The sequence below is a fragment of the Lynx rufus genome, unplaced genomic scaffold (genome assembly GCF_022079265.1).
Source record: "Lynx rufus isolate CCGP_SWC_20201006 ecotype Redwood Valley unplaced genomic scaffold, mLynRuf1.p SCAF_8, whole genome shotgun sequence".
In the NCBI taxonomy this organism is placed as follows: Eukaryota; Metazoa; Chordata; class Mammalia; order Carnivora; family Felidae; genus Lynx; species Lynx rufus.
In genome coordinates this window covers 80,135,508-80,141,590 of record NW_025814896.1, presented here as the reverse complement: position 1 = coordinate 80,141,590, position 6,083 = coordinate 80,135,508, and positions in this window count along the sequence as shown.

Genomic DNA, 6,083 nt, shown 5'->3' with positions numbered 1-6,083 from the left:
AGCACAGTCAGGGAGGGACAGAGACAAGGGGACAGAGGATCTGAAGTGGGCTCTGTGCTGACAGCAGCGAACCAGATGCGGGGCTTGAACTCACGAACCTTGAGATCATGACCTGAGCCGAAGTCGGATGCCCAACTGACTAAGCCACCCAGGTACCCCCAGATTTTTTTAAAAATATTTTTTTTAATGTTTATTTATTTCTGAGACAGAGAGAGACAGAGCATGAGTGGGGGAGGGGCAGAGAGAGAGAGGGAGACACAGAATCCAAAACAGGCTCCAGGCTCTGAGCTGTCAGCACAGAGCCCGACGTGGGGCTTGAACTCACAGATCACAAGATCATGATCTGAGCCGAAGCCGGACGCTCAACCAACTGAGCCATCCAGGCGCCCCAAGGTACCCCCAGACTTAACTCTTTAATACTTGACCCAGTTGTTCTCAAATTTATATACACAATTGCAAACATATTTTGTCTTTCTGTAATTATGGTAATTTGAGTTTATGAATCTATTATTTTTCCTCTCTAAGCAAGTTTTTGTTTTAAAACTTCAAACCAGACATAAAGATGTGATAGGATAAGACATTTTCTTTTCTAAAAACAACCTCCTTTAAAGAGGATGAACTAGGGGCGCCTGCATGGCTCAGTGTAAAGCTTCCGACTTTGGCTCAGGTCATGATCTTGCACTCTGTGAGTTCAAGCCCTGTGTCAGGCTTTGCGCTGACAGCTCAGAGCCTGGAGCCTGCTTCAAATTCTGTCTCCCTCTCTCTCTGCCCCTCCCCGACTCATACTCTGTCTCTCTGTCTCTCTCTCTCTGTCTCTCTCTCTTTCAAAATTAAACATTAAAAAAAATTTTTTTTTAAAGATGAACTAATTAAGGTGTATAGAATAGCAGTGATTCCCAACTGGAAATTTATGCTTTTAATTAAAAAATAAGGTGATTTTTCTCAAGGGCACATGTTTACTTATAATCCCTTTCCTATCATTTGTTCCAAAACTATTTGTCACTATAATTAGATTGTAAACTCTTTGAGAGTTGGCACCATTTTAAAATTCATTTTGTATTCCTTTAATATTTTGTACAGGATTGTGCATATGGTAAGCACTTAATAAAGGCTTGAATAAGTAGATGAATATGGTTTTTAATTATAATTATTTTGGCATGCGTACACAAGGGATTTAAAGCATCTCCCTTCTAATTTATTGAAAGCCTGTGAAACACAATCCACATGTTGTAATATTTAAAACATGACTTGCTTCCAAGGATTTTCTCCTCATTCTGTCCCTTCTCAGTTTCATGGGGACACTGTGGGACTTGGTTTTAGTACCAATGTTCAGCTTTCTTTTCTTTAAAAATGGGAATAATGTCTATTTGGGTATCTGTAGGAGGGATTGGATGAAATCATGTATGGAAAAAGCTCTTTGGAAACCAGGCTACTCAAATGATAATGTCAGAAGACAGAATATTCCTGAATAAACTTTTAACTTTAACTAACCATACTTTTGTTTCAACTAGCTACAAAATGATTTAAGTATTGTATTAGAAATGATGTTTGGGGGTGCCTGTCTGGCTCAGTTGGTGGAATATGCAACTGTTGATCTCAGGGTACGAGTTTGAGTCCCATGTTGGGTGTGGAGATGACTAAAAACAAATAAACTTGAAAAAAAAAATGTTTGAGCCATTTTCTTAAAGACAGTAGTCTGGTAAACATGGAGCCAAACTTAAAAGACACTGGCAGTTTCAAATCTGTATGTAAAATCACAGTTTTTCTTTTAGAAAACATCAAATTGATAGCTGCTGGAAGATTTCTTTAGTGTGTGGCATTACACAGTGATGGGCACAAATCAGTCTTTAAATATATATATATATATAAATTTTGTTTGTTTATTTTTGAGAGAGAGCAGGGGAGGGGCAGAGGGAGAGGGAGACAGAATCAATCTCTGGCAAACTCTGTGCTGCCAACACAGAGTCTGACGCGAGACTTGAACTCAGAAACTGTGAGATCATGACCTGAGCTGAAAACAAGAGTCAGACGGTTAACCAACTGAGCCACCCAGGTGCCCCACGAGTCAGTCTTAATGATTAAGTCAAATATAGTTTTCATGTGGTAGGTAACTGGAAATGTTGTGCATTTGGATCATCAGAATTTGCTCCACAATTCTATTCACTTATAGGATTGTCTGTTATTCATGATTAGCCTAGCATCAAGAAAGTGATCTTTTCCCCTTAAATAAGAAGAATATTACTGGGTTACCTACTGACCTCAAACACATATTTCTTCAGAAATCATCTGGGTAATGGAGGATTAAGTGATTCTCTCTCTCTGTATATATATACATACACTTAATATAATTAATATACTTAAATATACATATTAAATTTTTATATTCATATAATATATAGTATATTTAAATTTATACTGTGTAGGGGCGCCTGGGTGGCGCAGTCGGTTAAGCGTCCGACTTCAGCCAGGTCACGATCTCGCGGTCCGTGAGTTCGAGCCCCACGTCAGGCTCTGGGCTGATGGCTCAGAGCCTGGAGCCTGTTTCCGATTCTGTGTCTCCCTCTCTCTCTGCCCCTCCCCCGTTCATGCTCTGTCTCTCTCTGTCTTAAAAATAAATAAACGTTGGAAAAAAAAATTAAAAAAAAAATTTATACTGTGTATACTGTATGGCACACACATATGTAGATGTATATGTACGTAGAAAAATTGAGAAATTTTAGCCACCCCTGGTGGCTCAGTCAGTTGAATGTCACACTTCATCTCAAGTCCTGACCTCATAGTTCGTGAGTTCAAGGCCTGCATCAGGCTGGCTGCTGTCAGTGTGGAGCCTGCTTTGGATCCTCTGTCCCCCTCTCTCTCTGCCCCTCTCCCACTTGCGCTTGCTCTCCTCTCTCAAAAATATATTTTTTTAAATTACTTTTACTCCCTTTATTAGACTATACAATAAAACAAATTCACATACCTTTAAGGATATCAGGCATTCTATCCATGGACAATATTTTTAAAGTTATCTCTAATAATTTGAGAGTAGCAAAGATTTCAATATTTAGACCTAGGCAATAAAAATCATAAGTATTGGGGCACCTGGGTGGCTCAATCGGTTGAGCATCCAACTTCAGCTCAGGTCATGATCTCATGGCTTGTGAGTTCGTGCCCCGTGTCAGGCTCTGTGCTGACAGCTCGGGGTCTGGAGCCTGCTTCAGATTCTGTGTTTCCCTCTCTCTCTGCCCCTACCCTGCTCATGCTCTCTTTCTGTCTCAAAAATAAATAAACATTACAAAAAAATTTTTTTATAATCATAAGTGTTAAAATATTGCCTTACTGCTTAAAAAAAAATTTTTTTTTTTACCCTTCTCCACCATCATATGCCTATGTGTAGATGTGTGTCTCAGTGGTTGTTTCAGAAGGAAACAACGTCTTATGAAATGAACTTTTAGTCAGTAAAATTTTATCAGTATATTAAGGTCTAAAGAAAGTGATTACCTTGTCCTAAATGCTCTAGGTATTCTCAATTTTTACAGCTTATGAGTTGTTCTGATGTGGTCTGTGGTTGGCCAATTTACCTGTATCATCTTTTAGAAAAGTTAAAAGGGTAACTTTCATAGACATTTTTTTGTTTGTTTCTACAGAGGAAAATAATCCAGGGTCCCAGTATACGGTATGTTCTTCTAATTCTACTTTAAAAAAAAAAATCCCAATATCCAGAATCTGCTTAGCAACTAATATAGATTGAATAAATGAAAGAACAAAACCATGGTTTGTAAGATTTCCTAACATTGAGAGCAGATATGTTAATATTTAGAATATCTACTTCTCTAGTTATTTTGTTATTTTTTTAGTCTTTTTTGTTTTATTGTAATAAGGTCTATGTTGAGCTCTGTATAAGTTTAAGGTATACAGCATAATGACCTCCATATATTGTGAAATAACTAGCACAATAAGTTTAGTTAACACTCATCTCATATGAATACAAAAAAAAAAAATTTTTTTTTCTTTGTGTTGAGAACTTTTAGGATTTACCCTCTTAGCAACATTCAAATATACCATATAGTACTGTTAACTATAGTCACCATATGCATTATATCCCCAGTACTTATAGCTGGAAGTTTGTACATTAAAAATTTTTTTTAATATTTATTTATTTTTGAGAGAGAGAGAGACAGAGCATGAGTGGGGAAGAGGCAGAGAGTGAGGGAGACAAAGGATCTGAAGCAGGGTGCAGGCTCTGAGCTGTTAGCAGAGAGCCCAACACAAGGCTCGAACCCACGAGCTGTGAGATCATGACCTGAGCTGAAGTTGGACACTCAACTGAGCCACCCTGGAAAGTTTGTGCCCCTGGAAAGTTTGTGCCTTTTGACCGGCTTTCTCCAGTTCCCCCACCATCTACTTTTGTCCTTTCTGTAAAAACCAAGACTTTGTGGTCTTTACCAAGTTCTAAATCTCAATAAGAGAAGGAGATAAAAGTTTGAGAATAAAAATAATAAAATCTGACATAAAGCTGTCAAGAGTCAAGAAATAATATACGTGTTTATATTTAACTCTGAAAAGATGGTATTACCAAAAAGTGGTAGCAGAATTTGTCTCTGGAAACAGTCTGGGTGTGGGCAGTGAAAGACTTATTTTTTTTTTTGTTTTGTTTTGTTTTTCCTTTTCAAGATATATTGAAGAAAAATATAAATGAGTCTTTATCCTTGTTCGAAGCGATTTTCTAGTCATAGATTTAGAGTATCCTGGTATGAAGAAAGGAGTAAAACACCTATCTTTTCTTGGTACTAAAAAAAAAAACTTTATTATAAAATATTTTGGGCATATACAAAAGTGGGGTGAATGGTCACAAACCCCACATCCCCATCAGCCAATTGTCAATAATTATCCACTCACAATTATTTCTTCTATACTCCCATCTACTACTCCCTAATTGTTTTGCAGCAAATCATAGTCATATTTCATGTGTACATATTCCAGTATGTATCTTGAAAAGGTAAAAACTCGGGGTGCCTGGGTGGCTCATTCGGTTAAGTATCTGACTTCAGCTCAGATCATGATCTCGCAGTTTGTGGGTTCGAGCCCCGCATCGGGCTCTGTGCTGACAGCTCAGAGCCTGGAACCTGCTTCAGATTCTTTGTCTCCCTCTCTCTATGCCCCTCCCCCACTTGCACTGTGTCCCTCTCCCTCTCAAAAATAAATAAACATTTTTTCAAAATTGAAAAGGTAAACACTCTCCCTGTAAAATAATTCTCATGCCTTAACACACATACAAAATGCATAAGTCCTTAATACCAGTTATCTACTAGTGTTCACATTTAACCTATTGTCTTACACATTTTATAGTCTATTTGAATCAGGATCCAAACACTGCAGTTGGTTAATAGAAGTCTCTTTTAAATACATCTCTTTTTTACTTACAATTTTGTTGGTGAAGAGACCAGGTCCTTTTTTGTCCTGTAGAGTATCCCACTACGAATTTTGTCATTTAATGTGTTCCTCTGTTCTTTGTAAAATTTTTTAATGTTTTTATTTATTTTTAAAAGAGAGAGCATGGGCACGGTAGGGACACAGAGAAGGAGACACAGAATCTGAAGCAGGCTCCAGGCTCCAAGCTGTCAGCACAGAGCCCAGTGCAGGGCTTGAACTCATGGACTGTGAGATGCTGACCTGAGATGAAGTTGGACACTTAACTGACTGAGTGACACAGGCACCCCTGCTCCTTTGTTCTTTGTCTTTCCTGTAAATTAGTAGTTACATCTAGGCTTGATCAGATTCATATTTGATGTTTATTTAATTTGAGAGAGAGTATGTGTGTGTGAGCAAGGATGGGCAGAGAAAGAGGGAGAGAGAGAGAATCCCAAGCAGGCTTCGTGCTGTCAGCGCAGATCCCAATGCTGGGCTCCATCCCATGAACCGTGAGATCATGACTTAAGCCAAAATCAAGAGTTAGATGCTCTACTGACTAAGCCCCATATTTGATGTTTTTGACAAGAATACTTCATAGGTGGTGGTGATATCTAATGATCTTTCCTTTGGCAATGTGATCCACCATTGCTGATTGTTGCTACAATTCCTCATGCCATTGTCTCTTCACT